Source organism: Chiloscyllium plagiosum, unplaced genomic scaffold, assembly GCF_037043375.1.
Source record: "Chiloscyllium plagiosum isolate Xiang-an unplaced genomic scaffold, Cpla_swu_hap1 HiC_scaffold_5, whole genome shotgun sequence".
NCBI classification, from domain to species: domain Eukaryota; kingdom Metazoa; phylum Chordata; class Chondrichthyes; order Orectolobiformes; family Hemiscylliidae; genus Chiloscyllium; species Chiloscyllium plagiosum.
Window position 1 is genome coordinate 6,037,132 of NW_028270143.1, and position 26,837 is coordinate 6,063,968.

The 26,837-nt window shown below is 40.7% G+C and overlaps 1 protein-coding gene across 7 annotated transcripts in view; it reads right to left on the reverse strand.

The window, feature by feature from the left end:
* LOC122549677 (WAS/WASL-interacting protein family member 3) overlaps positions 1–24,927 on the reverse strand; it is a 100,560-nt gene extending 75,633 nt beyond the window's left edge. The window contains exon 1 of one of the 7 annotated variants that reach the window (XM_043689519.2): positions 24,857–24,927. The gene's annotated coding sequence lies outside the window, so the exon portion shown is untranslated. Of the gene's footprint in view, positions 1–24,830 lie in introns of all 7 variants that reach the window. The other 6 variants (XM_087986947.1, XM_087986953.1, XM_087986944.1 and 3 more) reach the window with 6 other exon arrangements.
* Positions 24,928–26,837: the final 1,910 nt, after the last annotated feature.

The window sequence follows — 26,837 nt, forward strand, 5'->3', positions numbered from 1 at the left end:
CTGCCAGTTGTATTCATCCCAGATCCATGATTCTTTCATTGCTGTGAAATCCCAATCCCACATTCTCAACTATGCCTCGAGTTCACCTGCCTTCCCAGTTAGGCCTCAAATTGAAATAAATGCAGTTTAATTATCAGTCCTGCCTTGTTCTCGGCTTTGTTCCTGCCTGCCCTGACTGTTTGAATCACTCCTTTCTCAACTGTACTAATCTCAGACCGATTTCTTTTCTCACTATCTCCCTGGGTCTCACTATCTCCCTGGGTCCCACCAACCCTCCTCTTCCCCTAATTCAGGTACACAATCAAGCCTTCTTATGCAGGACACTGCTACCCAGAAGAGATTCCAATGATCCTTTTCTCCTGCACCAGCTCCTCAGCCATGCATTCATCTGCTCTATCCTCTGATTCCCACCCTCATTCGCTCGTGACACTGCAGTTTTCCTTTGTGCGAATCCAAGGAAAGCAATAGGACCAGACGGAGTACCAGGTTGTGCACTCAACTGGCAGAGGTCTTCTGAGAAATCTTCAACCTCTCCCTGCAGCAGGCCACTGTCGCTGGCTGTTTCAAGAGAGGGAACATTAATTATGTGTTCAAGTAGGTTCATGCAGCATGTCTCAATGGACTACCACCCAGTGGCCATAACTGACTTTGGTAGTGAAAAAGTGGTTTCAACTCCAGGCTCCCAACTACTCTTGACTCACTCCGATTTGCCTATCGGACCAACAGATCCACGTCAGATGCCAAATCACTTGCCCTTCACTCCTCCCTAGAACATTTTGATACCAAGAACAGCTACATAAGAATCCTACTCATTAACTACAGCTCACCTTCAACACTATTATCCCCTTGAGACTGATTACTAAACTTAGTGATCTCTGACTAAGCCCCACTCTCAGTTTCCTGACCCACAGGCCACAGTGAAGATTGGGGACAATATTTCATAGTCACTAACACTCAAAACTGGAGCCCCCTACTGTACTCGCCTGTATACCCATGACTGCATCGCCAAATACCAGACTAATGCCATTTACAAGTTTGCAGATGATACCACCATAGTCGGTCAAATCTCAGATGGTGATAAAATAGACTACAAACAGGAGGTGGAAGATCTGGAAAAAATGGTGGACTAAGAATAACCTAGCTCTCAATGTCAACAAAACCAAGGAACTCACTATTGACTTTTGACGAGATGTTACTCACGACCCCCTACACATTAACAGCACAGAGGTGGAACAGAGTGGAGAGTCAAGCTCCTGGGAGTGCTCATCCATAACAAGCTTTCTTGGACTCTTCATGTAGACGCACTGGTTACAAAGGCCCAACATCTCTTCTTCCTCAGGCAGCTGAGGAAATTTGGCATGGTGGCAAATATTCTTACTAACCTTTATAGGTGTGCCACAGAGAGCATTCTGTCTGGATGTATCACTACCTGGTATTGGCAACTGTACCATTCAAAATCGGAGATGGTTAGAGAGGGTGGTGAACTTGGCTGGACAATCATAAAGGCCAACCTCCCATCTATAGAATTCATCTACCCAGGCCCGCTGTCAAGGAAAGGCCGCCAGCATTCTCAAAGATCCATCCGACCCTAGCAATGCTTCTCTACAACCTCTACCATCGGGGAGAAAGTACAGAAGCCTTAATACACCCACCAGCCGGTTTCAAAACAGTTTCTACCCTACTGTTGTTAGAATACTGAATGGACTCACTCTTAATGTTCGCCTGTACCGGTGTTTGCTGCTGTTTACCTATTATTTACTATCTGTGCTACATAGCAATGTGATCTGCCTGTATTGCTCACAAGACAAAGCTTTTCACTGTGCCTCAGTACACATGACAATAAATTCAATTCAGATATTACTACCTTCGAGGACTTGCTTTTTAAATTCCTACCTAACTTCCTGTATTCGCTCAGAATCTTGTCCTTTTCTCTTTTGTCGCTAGTTCCAATGTGTACAACAACCTCCTTGTGGTTGCTCTCCCCTTTGAGAATATTCTGCACTCAGGTATCCTTGATCCTGGCAAGAGAGAGCGAGGGAGAGAGAGGCAACACACCATTGATGGCTCGATGTTGGCTGCAAATACGTCTGTCTGTATCTGATTCGAGCATCCCCTATCACAATCAATGTTTCTGTCCAACTCGATGGATACATCCAGAAAGGACTATAGTCACAGCATTGGGACTTAAGTGGCCCTGATGTATATCTTTGGGAATATGTCAGTGTCAGCATCCAGAGGCCACAATATGCGAGTTAAACGTATGAGTGTATGAGAACTGTAATATAGTGAACAAATACCCATCATCTTGGGTCTAAAGGAATGGTTACTTTCAACTTCTGGGAACTAGAATGCAAAATGAATTCATTGACAGATTCCTGCATAGCTCATGTTCAGCTGAGTGTCATGCTATACATGACTGCTTGATAGATAAACCAATCTGTTTGGAGTCCTTCAAATCTGTAGTTTCATTATTTGGGGATTTCCCACACCCAGACATGGTATAAAAGTGGGCCATATGGTAAAATACTGAACAGGTTTGGCAAGTTCCTGTTTGACAGGTTTTGTTCCTCTGATTTAACTGCATGGATCGCATTTCCATTACTTAAAAAAGTACAAGCATGAGAAGAGTATGGCACTTCATCTGAACCGAAGATGTTAACCTAATGGTCTCCTTTTCAGAAGGAAAATCAACATATTTAGATTTTAACAGTAGCAATTTGCATAATATGGTACAATTATGGGAATACAAATATCCCAAGCTAATACCGACAAACTAACCTAACTAATTCACAACAGCTCTACCATTAAAAAAAAATTAAGCCACACAATGGGCTATTGGAGTACGTGACCAAAAACTATACAGTTCAACAAAATTTAATTTAGGACAGAAAGGTAGTGGTGAAGAGTTGAGAGTGGAGTCCAGAGCTTCAAGTCTAGGTAAATATCGGTATCACTCCCAATAAAGAAACTACCAAAAAAAACCCCAGGAATATCTAAAAGTTCAGAAGTGCAAAGATTTCAGAGGATTCGGAGGCTGGAAGAGGTTACAGAAGAGGTGAAGCACCAAGCCACAGAAAGATTTTAGAACAGAGAATCAGAATTATAAAATTGTACAGTTTCTAATCCAGGTTAAAAACTGTAAAATAGCAAGCAAAGTGACAATAAATAATCAGGTCTTGCTATGAGTTACGTTATGAGTGGGTAACAGAATTTTGGAGACATCCAAATTTAGTGGGAAAGGTTGAGAAGCCTGACTTAGATGAGGTCTCAGCACCAATTGAAAACATTTCCAAGGTATCCCATTCTTTGTTGAGCAGATTATTCAGGCTGTGTATGAATGAATGTTTCCTGAACTTTATATTTTTATTTTAAGTTTCTTGCATCTGTTGTGTTTTGCCACCCAAGAATAAAAATTCACGGTACTCAAAATATAGTGCAGTGTGGCAATAAAAGGTTCCAAGACTCATCAACCCTGGACAACAAGACAGTTTGACAGTAAGATATAAATCTCTGGTTTTTAAGGTAAAGGGGAAATAAAATCATACACAAACCCACCGCAGTTGTCGCACTGAAATGCCAAATTAAAGATCTACACAGATAATTCTCATATTTCCTAGGACAGAATAGACCATTCAGGAAGTCACATCTGTTTGACAACTGTTGACCAATTCTCATCTCCCCAGTATTGATCCACTTCTTTTAAAAGCAAATTTTAGGATGATAATAACTTTGTTTGCTCTTATAACAATGAAATCATTTTCTTAATGAAACTACCTAAAAAACAATCATTTCCTAAATGTGAATTTCAACAATTGACAAAAATTAGAGTCCTATTTGATTTAATAAACTGGTCCTCTTATTTAAGGTTCATATACATGAAGTAATTGTTGTTGGATCTATCCAAATGCTGAATGAAAGCACAACGCATTTATAGACCATAGTACAGTGACAAAGTGTGAACAATAACATTTACTCAAGTCAACTGAACCAAGCACAATATCCAAATCGAATTGGAGCGTAATACATCACTGTTTATTACTCAGGTGTATATTGGTACTAATTTCAGTGTAATTATTTGTTAATGTATAAACATAAGTATTGACTACAGCAGTCTTTACTGCTTTCCAGAATTACATGTTTAAATTATAAACCCAGCAAATATAAAGAGGATTTCAAGCTAACCCTCTCTCCTTCAAATTGTTGAAGTAATTTCACAGCACTACTATTCAGTGCTGTAATCTATCCAGTTGCAGTTGTTAGTTACATCCTGTCTTTGTTATTCACATCCTTTGCGTAATCCAAATTTAAGAGTTAACCTGACAGAAATCTGGAGGTAACCTCTTTAAAGACATTTTTAAAGAGATGCCCAGTTGTCCTACATAGAGATATTCTGAATGGGAGGCTGAACAAAATATTCGCTTCAACTTCATATCAACTGCCATCCCACAAAACTCCTACTAACTGGTAAAGGCCCTGTTAGATACTGACTTAAGGTATAGTAGGATTTAACAATATATAAAAAAAAAATCCACAGCCAATTCCACATCAGAATTGCTACAACGCAGAAGGGGACCATGTGGCCCATTACACTTAATCTCCGTTTGGAGAAATAGTGTATGTTCAATCTTAAGCATAATTTTGGAAACACTTCCTCTGGATAGTTTTTAAAATTACAATCGATCGAATGTATCTGTCAATCAAATATGTATCTGTCAATCACCTTTCAGTTGTCAAGAATCGAAGGGTCTTGGCAGGCTTAGACTATCAACACATCCATCACAGGCCTAAAAGTGACAGATTTTGGTAGTGGATTGCACAACTCTGCTACGAATAGACTCAATATTCTTTGTATTGTCCGTGGAACATTCAATTCCTGGGTTCAATGTACAGAAAAACCAACAAAAAAAAAGATAAAAAAGGTCTCAGCCCCTGTAGTGTGCATTGGGATTTCTAAGTCTTCCCCAGCAAATCTGTAATCTCCACGACTCCAAGAGGCCATTCAGAGCACTGTCCAATAAGAGAAAGCATTTCTCCTGAAAGAGAGAACATACTAAAGACCAGCAATACTTTTCAGAAATCAGTATGAAGAGTACTCTAAATAGGACAGAGGCTTCATAGAAAGCTAAAGAAGGCAATTTAGAGCAAAGGTAACCTACGTGATCCTTTATCATCTTCTACTTCAACAGACTGCCTCCTTAGGCTACATTAGAAGTCGCAGACAGACAACAGCATGCTAAATAGAAATGGAGGTATGGGAGAAATAGAATCAAAAATAAATAAATGTCAAATGAAAACGAAAAAGTTAATCTTTGACAGCACCTACTCCCACTGGCCCTCCATTCTCCAATGGTACAGAGAGCTGAGTCAAATAAAGAAAATCTCTGTTTTGATTCCACCCTATGCAGAGTTCACGGATTTAAGTACAGCTGATGTGGATGGCTTGACTGTTAACTAGTTCAAGAAGGAGAAAACAGGCAAGGCTCCCACTTCTGATCATTGGCTATCATGTTTGCTGCAATTGAGGATGGATTTTACTTAAACATTAAAATATGGAAAACAGTCTGCTAACAATCACTGTTTACACGCCAAGAATTGCTACTTGCTTGAACAGCATCAGCACTTAAAACAATAACGTGGCAAAGGAGAGAACTACACTGGAAGAGGAAGGGATATAGAAAAAAGAAGTATGGAACAAAAGGAGGAAGGAACAATGTCGTAATCTGGGTTAGAGAAAATAAACAGCAGCTAGTCTAGGAGGCAAAGCTGGTCCAAGAGTGGAGGGAGAGGAATTCCTGAAGTGAGTCACAGATGTATGTCATAACATGAACATTTTTCAAATGTTATTTAACTGTGTGTAGTAACTCATACATGTACTTGATAATTTAATTGATTGGTCAATAAGTGGAAAAAAATGGTTGTTACTATAATATCAAATCATGTTTTCTTGTAAAAATGTGGTGTTTGGACTGTGGACACACACACGTCTCTGGCGCTGTGATGCAGCAGTGCTAACCACTGTGCCACCCACTTTATATAAATTTAATAAATACATGCAAAGCAAATGTAAGCAGGAGGGAGAGGTGCACTTCAATATCAATAGCCAGAGCTACTGTCTAAGTTGTGACATTTCATCTCTGGGCAAATGAAAATGGCATGTCCTTATCTACCTGCCCAGTGGAATAGCATAATGTTGCTGTATTTATGCAACAGATGCAAATACACTCCAACAGTTAAGACTATTCATGTCAAGTACAAATATCCTTTTAACAATGTGATATTGTTTGACAGGCATTAACAATCAGCATTGAAACTACGGACGCTAAAAGCAGGGATATAGTTTAACAAAAACGGAGCTCCCTTTCAAGGCAGAAATGGGAATTGGTTTTCTTGAAGGGTCATTATAATGTGGTATACTTCTCTGGAAGGTTTTGGAGGCTTAGTTTTTAAAGCTATTCAAACTAGTTGTTTAGTTTTTTTTCCTTAATAAACAAGAGAATCAAGTGTTATTGGGTACAGACCGAAGTGTGGAGCTGAGATCATATCCAGATCACCTCTGACTGAATAATGGAGAAGGTTTGAAAAGCTAATGACCTACTCCTGTTCCGGTGTTCGGCAAGAGTTTTATTCAGCACCTGCTCGAATCCATGTTTACTATGGAAGAGGAATGTGACAAAGTATCAGTAGAAGCAAATGCAGTGTTAAAATTGTACTGGAATAGGTGGCTATGCTTGGAATTGATCGGTCGACTTGCCTAGATGGCTTGCATCCCCAGTTTACTAAAGGAAGAGGAGGTAGAGAAGGTGGAAGGGCTTGCTTGTTTCCAGGTTTCCCTAGTTGTGGGAAATTAAACAGAGAATACAGAGTGACAAACATGAGACCCTTATTTAAGAAACGGTGCAAGCAAAGTCCTCGCAATTATTATCCAGAGATTTGTAAAAGGTTTTAGAATTTTAAAAATCAGAAAAAAAAAGTTAACAGACACTTTAAGTTGAAGGAAATTACAGACAGATACCAGAAACTTGTGAAAAAGGATGAAGATCATGCTTGACTAATTTAATTGATATTTTAAATTACATACCAGAGCTAGTAGATAAAGGGAACACAGTGGATGTTGCCTATATTAATTTTAAAGAAAGTGCTGGACAAAAGTATTATATAGACAGGCTGGAAAGCAAATTTGAGGCTCAGAAAGAAGAGAATGATTGGTTAAAGTCTTCCAGTCTGAAACCAATGGTTTTTCCCAAAGGTCAATACTTGGGCTAGTGCGATCGGTAGTATATGTAAATGACTTGCATTTTGGAATAAGTAGAATTTCAAAAGATGGAAGTGAACACAGATAAAAATGGAGGAGATGATACCATCCCTTCTGGCAAATTGTAATATAGATATAGCAAAATTTTAAGTGCACAACAGCAGAGCTTCATAAATTATTGAATACAAAAAAAAAGGGACATATGCTTAACCTATCTAAACCTCTGGTTTGACTCAATTAGAATATTCTAGTGACCACACTTTAAAAAAAATGCAATGGTCTTTAAGCAGGTGCAGAAGAGATTTACCTGAATTGTTCCAACAATTGTGGCTTAGTTACAAGTTAGTTTGAAAAGGCAATTTTGTTTCCCATTTATCAAAGGTGATTAGAGAATACTTAGAGGTGTACAAGAACCACTTTTTCAAATGTCAGCAAAACAAATGAACTGATCATTAACTTCAGGATGAAAGGAGGAGGACATGCCTCTATATACATCAATGGTGCTGAGGTGGAGAGAATGGAGAGCATCAAATTCCTAGGAGTGATGATAACCGGTCTTAAGCTTCTCACATAAATGTGACAGTCAAGGCAGCACAACACCACCTCTTCCTTAGGGAGCTTTGGAAATTTGGTGTATCCACAAGGACCCTTACCAACCATGACAGATGCACCATAGAAAGCATACTATCTGGATGCATAATGGCTTGGTAACTCCTCTTTTCAGGACCATAAAGAAACTACAGAAGGTTGTGCACAACCCAGACCATCACAGAAACCAATTTCCCATCAACTGACACCATTTTATGCTTCTCATTGCAGTGGAAAGAGGTTGCCAACATAAAATACCATGCCCCCAACCCCACTAATACAGAAGCTTGAACACTTGCAACAACAGGTTAAAGAACAGCTTCTTCCCTGCTAGTATTAGGCTGATGAATGGACTCTCGTACTCCAAATAATGTTCGTTTTGTTAATGTTGATCTTGTTTTATGCACCCCCTGTGCAGTGTGACCTGTATACCTCGCTCTGTCTAAGCACCCTATGATCTGTACATCCTTGCTTACTATGATCTGCTTGCCAACCAAAAAAAGTTTTTCCCCTCTGTACCTTGGTACATGTGACTGCAATAAAATCAAATAAAAAAGTCAAATCAAAAAAGATCAAGCCAGGCTTAGATAAGATAGACAAGGAAATAGGCTGCATGATACTGATTTAAGAGGATGGACAGGAGATGCATGAATAACGTGAAGAGCTTTAAGAAAACAGAGCTAGTAATTGCGCTGATTGCACTACCCATTAGGGTGCTGGAGTGGAGACTGAAATAACTCCAGAGGACATCACTAAGTCACCCTTTTCATTTATATGTGGAAAGTGATTGACACTGGTCCAGTTCTCCAAGTGAATCAAACCTCAGACGTTCTTTTTTTTTATGTCAGCCAGGGCTCCCCAATTGGACCACATTAACTAGCATCAAAAAGTTTGGCACTGGGTGAACGGCTTGTGCCCAAAACATTGATTCACCTGCTCCTCAGATACTACCTGGCCTGCTGTGCTTCTCCAGCGCCGCACTTTTCAACTTTGATCTCCAGTATCTGCAGTCCTCACTTTCTCCTAACCACATTAAACAGCTCCAATCAGGAATTAAATATTCTACAATGTCCACTTGGCTGACGTCCTTATAAAATAATTACACAGAAACCAATGATTTCAATCGAAACTTGGATGGCAATGTAAAGAAAATACATTTGTAGCACTTGAAGCAAGCAAGCAGGTAATTAAAACTTGCTACAGAGTGAGTTTTAAGAGAGACTTTTCACAGGGATCAGAAATACCATGTACCAAATGGCCTTAGAAATAACTATTCAGGCTACAATTCCTTATATATAAAAAAAAAAATTGTACTTCCAGTGGCTTTTTTAAAAATAAAATAAAAAATCACAACCTGGCCATAGATCCACTTATTTCCTTACAAGATGCAGGTGGCACTGAACTTAGGTGTTCCAATTTGCAAAACTCAGGAATGGAATATGACCTCACGATATCTGAGACACTATGAATAATCTCCAATTTCAGTATTTGCAAAACATAGCCACTGTAATGCAAGAACTATGGAGGCCAAATTGCACAAAAGCATTTTGATTATGATCAGATATTATACAGAATCTGTGCCAAGGTCTCAGGAGTGTGATTTGAATGCATAGGACTTTACACCCAGAGTGCAAACCTTGTTTCTGCTAACAGTTTGCTTGAGCTCCTTATAATTGAGATATGTCCTTATTTAGATATAGGTACAACCTTAAATATCTTGGTGTCCTCTTATTGTGCGTTAACAACCTTGTTAAAATGGTGCACACTAGAATCAATACAATTCCACTTTCATCAGGGAAATGTTGACCATTAACTGCTTCTCAAAGATAAGGCAAATAAATTTTTCAGGAGGGAAGTTCATTACCATCTTGCTTTCACACATTTTCATGTAGCTTGTTACAGTCTGGCACAGGCAAATACTTTAGAGGAGATTATCTGCCCTCCAAGATAATTTAGCATGTGACCCATGGAAATACTTGAAAAGGATATAAAGACAGCGAGAAATTTATACTTAACTACATGGTGCTACATTAAAAAGTTTATGAACTGCAACCAACAGAAACAGCAAACAAAGCAAGACAGCTTCAGTAAAATCCAAGCCGAATTACAGAACACCTAATACAGTTGTTGCAAAGATCTTCGGTTCTTCCATATTATACCTTCCCTGCTGGTGTGTCAGATTTGTAGCGATTTAAAACTGAAAGACAATATACATCATAGCAGCAAATTAGAACTCCTGAAGAATTGATATATCTATTCAGAAATGTGTTTCCTCAATTTAAAAAAAAAATTGGGCTGAATCTTATGGTATTTTGAATAAGTGCAAGTCACGACGAGTTCCTTGGAGGGATTCTCAGTGAGGCTGGAGGGAATTTCTCTCCGAATCTTAGCAAACTCCACCCCTAGCATGGGTCTTATCCAATTTCCATCCTCATCTTGCCATACACTTCTCACAAAACAACTTGCCATTCACCAAACTTCCCTGAACTGACTGGTGGTTTTGGCGCATGTGTTTTCTTTTTAAAAAAAAACTGTTGTGCACCGAGTCATGTGCAGTCAAACTAGAGTTATCCTGCACAGTTTGCTCCAGATAGATATGGCAGACTGGGGGAAACCAGCATCCTAGCTTACAGACAGGATCCTGGAGCTACTGCTGGGCAGAGTGATGCATAGTCAGGACTTTGTCTTCTTTAGGACTACTAGTTGAGGCCACAGCACCAGACCACGTCAGCTTTGTCTGACTGACTGCTTCAAGCAGACCCTTGACTGGTATCGGAGGCTACTTTGTCTTACTATACTTGGATCCCTGAGCAGAAGCTATTGCTTTTGACTTGGAGCCCGTTGCCAACCCTGACAAGCTTTGCGGATTGCATTTGCCTTAAACAGCACATCAAGACAATAGAAATAGGAGTCTGATATTTCTGTTGCTAAAAGGCCAGGCAATGCAAACAGAGATGCTAGGAGAATCCAAGTAGGCTCTGAGTAAGTGAGCACCAAGACAGTACGTGGAGCCCGGAGATGCAGCCTGGCCAGTCCATGAGTTGGGTGCACGTATCAGAATGTTCAGGGTCTGTGCTGCAGCATTACAAAGCTAATTGTTCATGCAGCCGAGTGCAGGATGAAGTGCAGAAGGACCCTCCTGCAAGTAGATCTGAAATGTCCCTCAGGATTCTTTGAAGATGACAGGTCAGATGCAATGTCTATTGGCCTGGGTCCCTGTGGGTAGTACTCAAGTCTGCCTTAGATATTAGTATCTAACCTGGAGTTATCCGAAGCAAGCATTCACTCTGGTTTCGATGTTGGGGTTTCCTGATGTCTAGTTTGTTGGGCTACTTTATAAACATCACAACTGGAATATTGAGGTGGTGAGTTGGCCCATCAACAAGAACCTCAAAAAAAAAGCATTAATCGCCATTAACTGGCAACTCGCCACTGCCCAGCAAGAATCTCACCACACTGCTTATGAAAAGCATAAGAGAAGGGGCAAGATGATCCTGACATAGTGATGTGCCTCTTCAGGCTTCTCTCCCAATTTTGCCAAACATCTTCCAGTGGTTTATTCTGAGAGAAATACGCAAACAGGATGCTTTGGTTGACTTTTCCATTCTCTCCAGTTCTAATGTTTAAGCAAAAAAAAAAAAGGGTCATATCTTTGCAATTCTTTTTGATGTCTACAGAACAGGTCATTTAGCCCACTATGCCCACAACAAAGATCTGTCCACACTTATACTATTTTCCAGTTCGCAGCCCATAGCAACTCAAGTGAAGACACAGAGCAGAAATTAGGCCATTCAGCCCATCAAGTCTGCTCCACCATTCAACCACGATTGATAATTTTCTCATCCTCATTCTCCCCGTAAGCTTTGATACTCAAGAACATCAAACTTAAAGAACCTCAATGAGCTGGCCTCAACAGCCTTCTGTGGCAGTGAATTCCATACATTCACCATTCTGACTGAAGTAGTTTCTTCTTATCTCTGTTCTAAGAGATCTTCCCTTTATGCTAAGGCTATGTCCTCGGGCCCCAGTCTCTCCTACCAATGGAACATCTTCCCAATATCTATTCTGTCCAGGCCATTCAGTATTCTGAAAGTTTTTATTCGATACCCCCCTCACCCTTCTAAGCTCCATAGAGTATAGACCCAGCGTCTCAAACATTCCTCATATGTTAAGCTTTTCATCCCTGGGACCATTTTCATGGACCTCCTCACATGCTCCAGGGCCAATACATCCTTCCTGAGATCTGGGGCCCAAAACCGAGCACAATACTTCAAATGTGGTCTGACCAGAGCCTTGTAAAGCTTCAGTTGTACATCCCTGCTTGTATATTCAAGCCCTCAAAATAAATGCCATCATTGCGTTTGCCTTCCAACTACTGACTCAACCTACAAGTTTACCTTGAGAGAATCCTGGACTAGAACTCCCAAGTCTCTGTGGACTTCACACTTCTGATTTTTCTCCCCGTTGGGAAAATAGTCCATGACTCCATTCTTCTTATCAAAGTGCATGACCTCACATTTTCCCCACACTGTACTCCATCCACCACTTCTTTGCCCACTCTCCTAACCTGTTCAAATCCTTCTGCAGCCTCCCCACAATATGTTTATCTTATTTAAATGTTAAACTTTCTGACTAAACCATCCTTTCAGGTAGTGAATTCCAGCCTCCCACCACCCCAAGGGAAAAAGTGGTTAACTCTCCCCTTAGCCTTCTACCTCAAATCTATACCCCCAGCTATTAACCCATTGACTAAAGAAAAACTGCATACCTTTCCACTTGCGCTCCACACAAGTCATCAACAACTCTAACAGATCATGTCTCAACCATAAAATAAACTAATGAATTATGGATGCTGGAATTCTGAAACAAAGAAAAAAAAATGGTTTGAGTCCAGGGATCCTTCTCAGCTGAAGGCAGCTGGATAATGGCATTGGTGCTGATGATGCATGTGGATTCTGGTTGGGTTGGGTAGTGGTGGTGATGAGGGGAGGTAGCTAGTGAGATGGATAGATGGAGACAGTGTCAAAGAGAAAAAGGAAAAAAGCAGATTAACTGATTGTTCATATTAATCCAGGGAAGATGATGAACAGGGACTGGTGCTAGTTAAAAACATGCTGGCTTTGCTGAGGGCAACTGACAGGACAGGACCTGGGAGTTTAGGGTTGGGTGAAGAACAGGGAAGGAGGTTCATGTTCTGAAATTGTTAAACATAATGTTGAGCCCTGAAAGCTGCAAGGTACTTAAATGAAAAAGGAGGTGTTGTTCTTCCAGCTACAGTTGAGCTTTGCTGCAGCACTACAACAGGCTGGAGACAGATGTTTACCAGGGAACTTGCCAGGGAAGTATTGGTGTGTTGAAGTGGCAGGCAACTGGAAGCTCAGGGTCTTTTTTCTTCAGACAGGAGGTATACCATAATGGAGGAGGTCAGCCAGTCTGTGATCGCCTCCCCAGCATACAGGAGGCCACATGGTGTGCAGTGAATACAGTAGACTAGATGGAGTGAAGAGCAGGTTAGTCACTGCTTCACCTGGAAGGTGTGTTTGGGGCCTTGGATAGTGAGGAGGAAGGAGGTAAATGGGAAACCGTTGCACTTTGTGATTGCATGAGAAGGTGCCATGGCTGTAAGCGCAAGTGGTTAGATTAGATTATAATCTCTACAGTGTGGAAACAGGCCTGCAAGCGGGCATCAGAGCCGCCCTGCTTTTGCCACGGGACTATGCCTACATCAGGAAACTATAAGAATTCATTTTGTGTTTTAAACAGCAGTCGCAGCTTTAAACCCACAGAACTCAGCAGCTGCCGGTCCGCCCACGTGACCGGGAGATAGGAGACAGAGGACAGATCAAATCCACACTAGACCAACACTACCCATGACTCAGACCAAAACTCCAGAATTAATTAATATGGAAACCCATCTCCTAATCACATCAAGAGACTGATATCAGACCAATACACACCAACACCCCAAAGGAACAAAGGGGTGTGCTAGCCCCTGCCCTCACAGAGAGAGACAAGCAGATAATACCCGGACCGGTTTTAATAAATCAATTAGCACCTATTGTGCGTGCCCTGCAACTCTCCTGGGATGGCAGGAAACATTCTATTTGCACCTACTCCATTGATGATGGGGAACGATCATCCCATTCATCCTCAAATTCCACACATCCTGACAACTAAAAGTATATAATATGTAGCTGCGCGCAGGAACAGCAGAGCAGCCGAGATTCGGACCTCGGTTGGTCTCCGCCGGCGTTACTGTAGCAAGAAACGTTACCGATTGTTGAACCGCACTCTGGGCTCAGACTGATATCGTTTCATCCGCACTAACAGGCCCTTCGGCCCAACAAGTCCACACCAACCCTCCGAAGAGTAACCCATCCAGACCCATTTCCCTCTGGTTAATGCACCTATCACTGGGCAATTTAGCATGGCCAATGCACCTGACCTGCACACCTTTGGACTGTGGGAGGAAACCAGAGCACCCAGAGGAAACACAAGGAGAATGTGCAAACTCCACAAAAACAATTGCCAGAGGCTGGAATCAAACCTGGGTCCCTGGCACGGTGAGGCAGCAGTGCGAACCACTCAGCCACCATGCCATCCCAAGTGATGTTGAGAGTAGAGGAGGAGTGTACCAGGATGTCCTGGAGGGAACAGTCCCTACACAATGACACCAAGGGAGGGAAGGGGAATACATGTCTGATGGTGGCAGCCCACTGGAGATGTCAGAAATGGCAGCTTCTAATCCTTTGAATGAAGAGGCTAGTGGGGTTGAAAGTGAGGACAAGGGGCCATATTGTAGCTTTGGGAAGGAAAGGAATGGGAGAGATGCAGGAAACAAGTTGGACAAAGTGCAGGGACCTGTGTGGAAGGTGATGTCAGCAGCACAAATACAATGGAGAAACTGGGAGAATGGAATGGAGTCCTTATATGAGGCAAAGTGTTTGGTTATATAGTCAAGGTAACAATGGGAATCTTACTATTAAAGTGTGTAAGAGGAGAACATATTATATTATCTTAAAGAGGCAAGATGTTCTACCCAGAAGTAATTTTGTGAATGAACTATTTACTTGCATTTATATTGCACTCAAGCATATCCGACCACAAAACACCACAGTCTATTACCAATTCTCTTATTCATTAAATGAAATCTAGTTTTCTGCTCACTCCATCTCTTCCCCTTCTGACAATGAGGAAAAGCCATTGTTTTATGATATATTTAGCATGATGACAGTTTACAAAAGTGATTTTAAATAAAAGTTGAATTGTCTTTATTTCTCACAAGGAAACTAGTTAAACATTAGCTGAAGTGTCTGCCATTAGTTAAACTTGCCCTTGCGTAGTTTTTTAAAAAAAAAGTCATGAGTAAAACTTGCTGATAACAACAGGAGAAAAACATAGCACTCAGTAGTTGAGTGAAGAGGGCAAGCAGTTCCGGTGAGTATCTCCAACTATCAGACAGAATGATTGAGAAGTCAGCAGTGAACAAAATGAAGACAAATGTAAAGCTGAACAGGTGAATTCAATGTCAAATTATGTCCTGAAGGAGCAGCGTAATGGGAAGCAAAAGACTGGATTGCAAAAGAGAAATAAACAGGCACCATATTTGCCGGTGGTAGCAATTAATAAATTATCACATTTAAAAAAAAAGTTCTCAGAATTGAAATCAGGCTTAAAGAAGCAAACATTCTGTGGTGAGTTTAGTTCATACCTACAACACAAATGTTGCAACTTCACAGCATTCTGTTCATCACAACAGTGTTTGCGAGCAGGGCCAACAACAGAATGGGTTTTGGCATTGTCAGTCCATTCAACTAAATATCTCAAAACCTTAGCATTGTCTATGGATCATCTTGGACCTGTGTAAATAGGACAAGTGATTGTATGTGTACTTAATCAGATAAATTAATAAGTCTGAACAGGGAGGTTTTAGATTTTTTTGTAGAATGTAAGTATCGTGCCAAAGTTAGTCTTTGTTGTTCATCCTTAAGTATACTTGACAAGGTGGTGGATAGCCACTTCCTTGAACTGCTGCAGTTGATCTGGTGAGTGGTTAGCAAACTATGTTCCTGAATTTTTAACCTAGCAGTAGCAAGGGAGCAGTAAAATAGATCTAAGTCAGGATGGTATGAGACTTTGAGTGGAATTTGCAAGTGGCACTATCCCAAGGGTGTCAGATGCCCTTCTCCATCTAAGGTGTTGGAGGGTGCAAGTTTGGAATGTGCATTAATGGATTCTTAGCAAGTTCCTGCAATGCATCCTGTGCATGGCATAGAGTGCTATCACGATATGTTGGTGTGGAAGAAATGCATGCTTTAGGTAATAGATGGGATCCAATTAAATGGGCTGCTTAGTCCTTGATGTCCTGGAACTCTAGTATCGTTGGAGATGCACTCAACCAGTCAAATGGATAGTATCCCATCACACTCCTGACTTATGCCTACCAGACTTTGGGGAGCCAGGAGGTAAGACAGACAGTCAGAATTCCCAGTCTCTGACCAATTTTTGTCACTGCAGAATTTACATGGTTAGTCCAGTCAAGTTTCTGATCGATGGTAACACCCAGAATATTAATTGTGAAGGATTTAGCCACAGTAACACCATGGAAGACGAGATGGCTGAATGCTCTTTTGTCAGGGAATGACTGTTGTCTGGCATTTACATGGTATAAAATGTTTATTGCCGCTTATCACAAGCCCGAATGCAGTTCAGGCCTTCCTGCACTTAGGCATAGCTTTAGTATCTACAGGATCACAAATGGTACTGAATACTACAGGTATCAGCAAATGTTCTGAACTTATTTGTTTATTCTGGAGGGAAGATCATTGATGAAGCAGCTGATGTTCAGGTCTATAACACTACCCTGAGAAACATGAGCAATTAAGCTGTGGAGCAGAGTTGATTGCCTTCCAAGAACCACAACCATTTTACTTCTTGCTAAGTTTGACACCAAATAATTAAGCCACACCCTTGTGTCAGTTTCTGTAGCTAATGCTTCACTCCCCTGAGGCCAAGTTCTTTGAGTAGCAGACATTTTTGATATGTATCACATTAGTGAGTGGCACAGTGGTTAGCACTGCTGCCTCATTGTGCCAGAGATCCAGGTTCAATTCGCACCTCAGGCAACTGTCTGTGGAGAGTTTGCACACATTCTCCCAGTCTGTGTGTGGGTTTCCTCCCACAGACCAAAAATGTGCAGGTTAGGTGGATTGGCCATGCTAATGTTAGGTGAAGGGGTAAATGTAGGGGAATGGATCTGGGTGGGTTACTCTTGAGGGTCGGTGTGGACTTGTTGAGTCAAAGGGCCTGTTTCCACACTGTGGATAATCTAATCGTGTCCAGGAACTCCCACATTCTGCAACTGCATCACATTAAAATCAAAATGGCACAAGCGATTAATCTTAATTCAATAATACATTCATTAATTACTGAATTTAGGGTTCTTCTCACAATTAGTTACTATTCCAATTTAAACCTTAGTAATGTAATAAACTTTACTACAGAAGAAGAAAGCACTACTCTTTGGCATGCAAGTAGTTGTGTTTTGTTTCACTTGGTGACCGACACTGCAGTCTCCCATGCAGTGCACACATTCTATGTCCTTGCTAACTTCAGTTCTTCTTAAAGTCTTATTGATTTGGAGAGTTGGTGCAGACATAATGCATTGCCCAGCCTCCTCTTACACTGTAACAATTCCAGTAATTCAATATGAATTATCAGCCATGGGAGAGCAGTGTAAAACTCAGCAGAAATTTCCTTGCCCATGTTTGACAAGCGGTTATGACTTCATTGGCTTTAGAGTCAATGTTGACGATTTCCTCCAGACTATGCACCACCATGCCAACAAGTCAGCTAGGTCTGTGCTATCAGCATAACTGAACAAACCCATGAATAGTAATGATGGCATCTGCAACACTTTCTGTAGTGTATGATTCTGTATGTATGACTTAGTCGGGTAGTTTCTCAAAAGTACATTTCTCCAAAATATTAAGAAACATCTTTCAGGGTTGATTTGGGATTGTGATGTCATTTCCAGTGCTGAGATAAATGGGTAGTCCATTTTATTCCTTTTTGACCTTTCTGTACCAGCTGAATAGCTGCCTTGACCATTTCACAGGGCTATCAAAAGTTGACCATGTTGTCGGAGTGGTCGATATGGAATCATATGAAGGCTAGACATGATAATGAGGTCAGATTTATTTCTGCAAAGGATAGGTGAATTAGAATATGGAATATTTTGGTTAGGCATCACAACCAAAATAGAGAGAGAGGTAAAAAAAGTCTAGATTAGAAGAGAGAATGAATAGCTGAAAGGATAAAACAAAATTGCTTAAAACTCAAATCATTAAGATCTGAAAGAATGAAATAGCATCCTTCTAAAAATTAATTTTTCAGCAGACAGATCATTTGACAGCAATCTTTCTGCTCATATCAGTTGAATCACACAGATTAATATCCATTTACAGTAAGCATCATGTCATTAAAGGGAGTAGTTATACTAGCAAGTGCATCATCAATGAATTTAGCATGCATACATCAAATACATGGCTTCACAATTCAATGCATTTAAAAAAGGGGAAATCTAAGACGGATCCTGTCATTGCACATCTTTTAAAGGAGCAGAGCATTACAGTAGCAACTCTTGGTTTCCATATTTAACTGTGCAATCTCACAGCCATTGATGCTGCTGCGTAGTTTCCATGTAAATAATGGGGTGCACTGTTACTAATGAATCACCTCCATTATTTCTCCTACAAACTTCTGCCTAATATTTCACTTCACTGTGCTTCCACTCATTCCCAGGCTGTATTTCTTATTTGTAGGCTTGTTTTATAAACTTGAAAATTACATGTCATTGTTGTTTTGACAATAATGATGATACAATCAATAACAGAGGAGCTTCAGAAAAATATTCAACAAGCTAATTCAAAGTTATGAACTGTGGAGATTTAGTTTCCTAAATACCAAAATCACTGAGCTGATGGACAGATATGAAATTTTAAATTACAAAAGCTACTAAAATATGTGCCTTTACTTCATTGGGAATGATTTATAAAAGGACCTTTTGTTAAAACTTGATAAAAAGTTTAGTTAGGCACATTGAGGGTACTGTATTCAGGAAAGACTTATTGTTCCTAGAGGGAATGCAGCATAGATTCACTATCTGTTTTGGAGCAAGTAACAAGTTATAGTCCAAAGGTCATCCATTTGAAATATTGACCCTGTTTCTTTCTCTGCACTCCACCTGCAAATTCACCTGCACCTCCACACACATCATTTACTGCATTTGCTGCACCCGATGTGGCCTCCTCTATATTGGGGAGACAGGCCGCCTACTTGCGGAACGTTTCAGAGAACACCTCTGGGACACCCGGACCAACCAACCCAACCACTCCGTGGCTCAACACTTCAACTCCCCCTCCCACTCCACCAAGGACATGCAGGTCCTTGGACTCCTCCATCGCCAGACCATAGCAACACGACGGCTGGAGGAAGAGCGCCTCATCTTCCGCCTAGAAACCCTCCAACCACAAGGGATGAACTCAGATTTCTCCAGTTTCCTCATTTCCCCTCCCCCCACCATGTATCAGTCCCAACCCTCGAACTCAGCACCGCCTTCCTAACCTGCAATCTTCTTCCTGACCTCTCCGCACCCCACCCCGGCATATCACCCTCACCTTGACCTCCTTCCACCTATCGCATTTCCAACGCTCCTCCCCCAAGTCCCTCCTCCCTACCTTTTATCTTAGCCTGCTGGACACACTTCCCTCATTCCTGAAGAAGGGCTCCATGCCCGAAACGTCAATTCTCCTGCTCCCTGGATGCTGCCTGACCTGCTGCACTTTTCCAGCAACACATTTTCAGCTCTGATCTCCAGCATCTGCAGTCCTCACTTTCTCCTGTTTCTTTCTCCACATGCGCTGCCAAACTTTTATATTTTTCCAGCATTTTCAATTGTTATCTGAGACTTCCTATATCTTCAGTACTTATTGCCACAAAATTATACAAGACTAAAAAAAAGTTAAATTATGAAAAGCTACATAGCTAATCTTGTATTAGATTAAATACAAAAAAAAACTTAAGGTGCAATCTAATTAAGATGTTTATAATGATTAAAGGATTTGATGGGATAGAGAGAGGCATTATTTCCTCTGTTCGGAGCACCTAGAACAAGAGGACAGAATTTCACAATTGGAGCTAACCTATTTACAGGTGAAGAAAAACAAACTTCTTTACAAAAAAGGTTAATAAAACCTAGAACTCAGTTCCATAAATGCAATGATGCTTGGTCATCTGAAGACCAACATTGATAGATTTCTGCGAGGCAAGGATGAAAGGGTTTTTGCAATTATTTTGCAAGGCACAGACAGTATTTACTGCCCAACCCTAGTTGCTCTTGAGAAGGTAGTGGTTTTTTTGAGCTACCTCATTGAACCATTGTAGTCTGAGTGACCCAAGTACACTATAGTGTATTTGAATGTGTATTCCCATATTGAAAACAAGCATGTAGCTTGTTATACAAATTGGGACGGGGTTGAATATGTTTTCATGTACACTGGTATTTAAGATGGTAAGAGGGATCTCATTGAAACATAAAATTATGTCAGAGCGGGCCAGAGCAGATGCAGGGATGATGGTTCCCCTGACTGGGGGAGGGAAGTTGTTTACAACAAGTGGTCATCTCCTTAGGATATAGGTAGACCATTTCCTTATGAGTTGAAAAGAAATTTCTTCAGAGGGTAGTGACTCTGTAATTCACTACCAGATAAGGTAGTGATGTCCAAGTCATTAAGTGGGCCCATCCAAGTGGGCAACACAGTAGCTCAGTGGTTAGCACTTCTGCCTCACAGCATCAGGGACCTGGGTTCGATTCCAGCCTCGGGTGACTGTGTGGGGTTTACACATTCTCCCTGTGTCTGCATGGGTTTCCTCTGGGTGTTCTGGTTTCCTCCCACAGTCCAAACATGTGCAGTGTAGGTGAATTGGTCATGCTAAATTGCCCATAGTGTTCAGGGACGTGTAAGCTAGGTACATTAGTCAGGGGTAAATATAGGGGAATGGGACTGGGTGGGTTATTCTTCAGAGGGTCAGTGTGGACTTGTTGGGCTGAAGGGTCTATTTCTACACTGTAGGGATTCAACATAAAAACTATTTAAAAAAGAAATAAATATATTCCTAGAAACAAAAGGAAAGGGATATGGATAGAGAGCAGGAGTGTGCCATTGAGATGGAGATTGAGAAATCAGCTGTGATCATACTGAATGGCAGAGTAAATTCAGTGAGCTGAATGGCCTATTTTCTAAAGTTTTGTATTGAAATCAACTGTGAAGAAATGGGGGAAAAAAAAAGTTACGATCATGCAAGGTCCCCTTCAAGCTACACAAGTGGTGGTGTTCCTGTAAACCCCAAATGTAAGTGAATGGTGAAACAGACTCAAAATGGCTGAATGGTTGACTCTAAGATGGAGTTCATTATAACTACGTAAAGTGGATGATGTCTGATCTGATATACTGAATTAAATGCAAAATATAAAAGCAAATGTGTTAGAAAGTGTTAGAAATATTCAGAATATCTGGCATCTGGAGTGAGAAGTTAAGTTAAAGTTTCAGGTCATGACATTTCATCAGGCAAAATGTGTACCTCACAATTGATCCTACATTGTCTCCACTGACTTGTTCCAACTACTTTGTTCAGTTATATTAACAATAGGACTACGAAATTGTTATTAATACATATTAGACTATTATAGAAAAATATTAAAGTTATTCATAACCTGTTTTAATGAACCTAGCAGAATTTAAATCTAATAGACTGAGATATTTAAAACTAAGAAGCTTCATGTTAATAACCTCTGATGGTTTCTACTTTCATTTCTTTCTGATGCAGACCTCAATCATTAATGTGCACATCTGAAATTTACCTAACACGGTTCAGAGTTGTGAAAAATATTGCACTCATGAAATTAATGTGTAGTCAGCAGGATTCATTTTAGCAACAGGATAAAGCTCAAGTCTTAATCTCTAAAACAGTTATGACAACCAGGAAAGAATTATAGAAATATATAATGTACTGTTTCTTTATTTCTAATCTAGAAGAGAAAACATGTTAATAAGGGATAAATAATTAAACATTTGCTAAGGTAGGATATTTGAAAGGTAAACTTTTGTTGCTTGATATTTTTATAGTAACATTTAAGTGCAGTTAAATACAAAAGAACTGAAGGAATTTGGCTACTAGAAAAATAAAATTTACATGATATCTAGCCAGTTTTTGAATAACAAAAGAAACACCTGACACATACATTATTTCATCTTCCGCATGTCCCTATCTGACTCAATGATGCAAAACTTCAGTGTAATAATTTGGGAAAATACTGTAAGAACTGCTCCAAGACAGCAAGACATTCACTTGGTTTTATAATGTGTTTATTTAGCTACAAAAGAGAAATAGTTGACCAAATAAATACCATGTTTCTAGGAAATCTGCTTAAATGAACAATTATTGTTCATGTATCCAGTATATGCATTCAGAAATACCTGCATAACTTAGGATACATTATATATAAAAATTGCTCCCCTAGTGCTGTTTAAAATTCAGTTTATCACATCTAACATGTACTGTATGTGAAGCAATTCTTTTCAGAAAGAAATTCTTTCTATGCAAGACTCCAAACGCAGCTTTCAAGTTAAGCAGTAATCCACTTTCAATTAAAATTAGTTTACTATATTCATTTCTCACTATATGGGCTCCTGTACTTTAGGAGGAAATGGAACACAATCCAGGCAATCCCTTTGAAGAACATCTACATAGTTTGCAAAACAAAAAATGACCTTGATCTTCCAGTTGGCTGTGACTTCAATACAACACAGTGTTCCCTGACTAACATGTCTGTCTCAGACCTGCTGCAGTGCTCCAGCGAGGCTCAGCACAAACTAGAAGAATAGCATCTCATTCTCCATTTGGGAACCCTGTAGCAGTCAGGACTGAATGTGGAGTTCAATCATTAAGGCATGAACACCCATGTCAAACAAAAATAAAGTTTCCTGGAAAAGCTCTGGCAGCATCCATGGAGCGAAATCAGAACTCGAGGGGAAGGGTCACTTGACCCAAAACGTTAACTCCAATTTCTCTCCACAGATGATGTCAGACCTGCTAAGCTTTTCCAACAGTTTTTGTTTCTAATTTACAGTATTGGCAGTTCTTGCAGTTTTTAAAACCTTCTTCCCTATCCTATATCCACCTCCATACCCCATTCTTTGTCATAAAATGGGCTGCTTTCAGCACAGTCAATCCATTTTCACCTATTTATGGTCCTCAATTCCTTTGTCTGCTTAACAGTCTGACTCTCTGGGCTCTGTCTCCATCTCTCATTCACTCTTAACCCCTTCCCCCAACCCACATCTTCAGCATCTATACCAACCTTTCCTTGCTTCAGCACAGGTAGTAGCTATGTCACAGGACCTGAAACATTAACTCTGCTTTCTCCCTGCAAATGCTACCTGACCTGCTGAGTTTCTGTTCTGGTTTCAGATTTCCTGCATCCACAGAATCAGAGATTCTTGGACCAAAGCTGAAAAAAGTTCAAGCCGTGGCTGTAACCAGATCTTTTCATTTTTGATGCTGTTTAATTACTAAGTGCAACCTAATGGCCAACAAGTTTCAAAACACTGAACCAACAACACAAAATAACGGGCAGCCTTTTTCTAACAGGTAGCCTGTGAATGATAGCCTGCAGAATAAGTAGTTTAATGAGGAAAATTCTTTCACCAATCCATACTGGGTACTTTGTCCATTACAGACGATGTCATCATGGGAGCTAGTGTGGTTCTCTTTTCAGCTGCCGCAATTAACACAGACTCAAGGCTATTCAGAAAGGCACTTACCTCAGATAAATTTACTACAGTTTGCAACGCCATTATACCAACTTTATTGCAGGTCACAAGTTTTATACCATTTATTATGTTGCAAACCTTATTCAGTCATCAGTATTTCATCTGGAGGAAGTTTAACGTTGTTTCATTTACGCTGGAGAATTAGATTTGTTAACTCCTTTTCATTGTTAGCTTTGTTGGCGATTGTATTAGTTTTTAAGAAGTTGCTGGTTGGCGCTTTCCATCACTACTTGCTACCCGCTGACCGAAAGCTACTTTGTTTTATTTTGATTTGTTGCTCTTTTACAAAAATAACATTTGAGCCAATCGAGAGCCGAGATGACCGAAGTGAGACGGATACACAATGTAACAGATAACAAATGCGTATGACATTTTTGTTATTGGTATCTACTAGATAGATTACACGTAAAAGAAAAGTTATACCTTATAAATATGCAAGGTACATATTCAACTACAGTAGTGGCATGTTACTACAATATAAAAGCGTCCCTTGTCTGTGCTCTAGATTCTTATAATAGTTGAAGGTGAAAGGTTCAGTTTCTTCACAATGATATGGTGAGGCTTCCACCACGTACACAGTAGCTTTGAAGCAAAACTCTCAGAAACCCGAGAATCAATAGATAGTCTTGACTTTTCCCTGCAGTTATTGTGTACACAGATCAGCTGTAGAAGTTCCCATTTATCTTGCAGGTTCAAGCGTAAATACGGCACTCAGCGATCTCAATACAAATAAGCTGAACGAACTTGCCTTTTCACAACTGGCAGCCGACTACTATCCTGGGCTTGGCGTGACACAAAATTAATTTTTTTAAAAAGTGAACAAATATATCAACAAAATAATCCCCATTTAGTTTACTACCATCCAAAATGTCCCGTTTCTAACTCCACTTTATAAAGACCCACACTCACAGAAAGAAAACCCCGTCTAAAATTATGGAGACAGGTCCAGTCGCTAATGACAGTAAGTGGGGATTACCAAAAAACGACACATTGTGGCTGAGCGACAGCAAAGTGTTTCAGTTGTAATACAAGCTGCAATAAGAAATTAGGTGCCAATTCAAACATTAACATACTAACTGTACATGCAATAGACCCACCTGCGAGTAAAACAGAAAAGACTCACCGACCAGAGAAAGGTTTTCACTCCGCCTGTATGTACCTTCTCCCTGGTTATGGCAGGTGTCAATGAGTCAGGGCCACCCAACACCGCACTGTAATACCAACTTACTTCAGCTGTTCCCAGAAGCTGAACCAGTTCCTTCCAGCTCCACGTCCCGAGCAGCCCCAGCTGCCAATCACCCACAGGAAGGCGGACCTTCACTGCACCTACCCACCCACCGCCAGCTCTCAATTTAAAGTGACAGCCCCCACCCTGGCCACGCCTGTCTCACTGCAGACCCACAGCTAGAAGCAACTGTAAACAGTCCCGTGTTTTTGTTTAATTACTTGATATTGCAACTGTACAGAGCCGAGCTTCTTTTGTGACAATATGTATTTAAAAAGTTTTTTTTAATGAATAAAGTATATTTTTGAAATACAGAAAGATGTCAAACAGTCCCATTAACACTGAAACTTCAAGGAATAAATCCTAAACATCAACTAATGCAATTAGCACATCTGAGAGGGGTGGAAAGTCTTAGAGGGAGCTGAGGATAATGAAGAAGGCGTTTGGTATGCTGGTCAGATCATTGAGTATAGGAGTTGGGAGGTCATGTTGTGGCTGTACAGGACGTTAGTTAGGCCACTTTTGGAATATTGTGCGCAATTCTCGTCCCCTATCGGAACGATATTGTGAGACTTGAAAGTGTTCAGAAAAGACATGCAAGGATGTCGCCAGGGTTGGAGGATTTGAGCTATAGGGAGGGGCTGTTTTCCCTGGAGCGTCGGAGGCTGAGGGGTGACCTTATAAAGGTTTATAAAATCATGAGGGACATGGATAGGGTAAATAGATAAAGTCTTTTCCCTGGGATGGGGGAGTCCAGAACTAGAGGGCATAGGTTTAGGGTGAGAGGGGAATGAGATAAAAGAGACCTAAGGGGCAATGTTTTCACACAGAGGGTGGTACGTGTATGGAATGAGCTGCCAGAGGAAGTGGAGGAGGCTGGTACAATTGCAACATTTAAAAGACACCTGGATGGGTATATGAATAGGAAGGGTTTGGGGGGATATGGACCAGGTGCTGGCAAATGGGATTAGATTAGGTTAGGGTATCTGGTCGGCATGGACAAATTGGACCAAGAGTTCTGTTTGCATGCTGTACTTCTCTATGACTCCATGACAGAAGCTGGGAGTCTTCCAAACACACAGTCCTTTCTGATGAATTATCATTGACTTGAATGGTTCACTCTCCACAGTTTCTGCCCAACCTGTTGAATATCTTCACTTTGTTTTTCAAGTTTCTAGCCTCTGTGGTGTTTTGTTTTTGGAGGTATATTTGGACTGTTTCTCTTCAGACAGCCAGTTAAAAAGAATCTGGGAGAACTGCACACTGCTGTTGCAGATCGAGACCAAGAGGGCACTTAGACATGGAGGAATACTTCAAGAAGGGAGCCAGGAGAGCAGATTTTCTCATCAGAGGAGAGCCCACTTTGGATGGCTCAGTAGGGTCTTGGGAAGATTTCCTTGACCATGGTCATCCCTTTACACACTGAAATTACTGGCTCCATGCCACCAGACCCATGCTGTTCCGAGGCAACCTTCATAAAGTTGGTTGTCGACCCTTAACGAATTCAACTTGCTGTCCAAAAACCTTCCCAGCAGTGAGACTGCATTGGAGAGCCCTCCCAAAGAAATTGAAGCTTGCCCTCTGTTTCTTTTCAGAGAATAATTACAGCACAGAAAGAGGCCATTTGAACTATCCATGCCAGCTGTTTTCAAGAACAATCCAGCTGGTCCAATTCACTCACATTTTCTCAGTCATCCTGACATTGTTCTTTTCTCTTCAGGTACTTATTTTTGATACTGCATGTAATTGGGAGGTAATTAACCTTTTGAAAGCTGCAATTGAAGCACCTTCTAACAGATTCTTAGGAATGCACTCCAGATCTCAATCACATGCAGTATCAAAAAATGTCTCTCCGTTGTCAGTGGTTCATATTGTATTC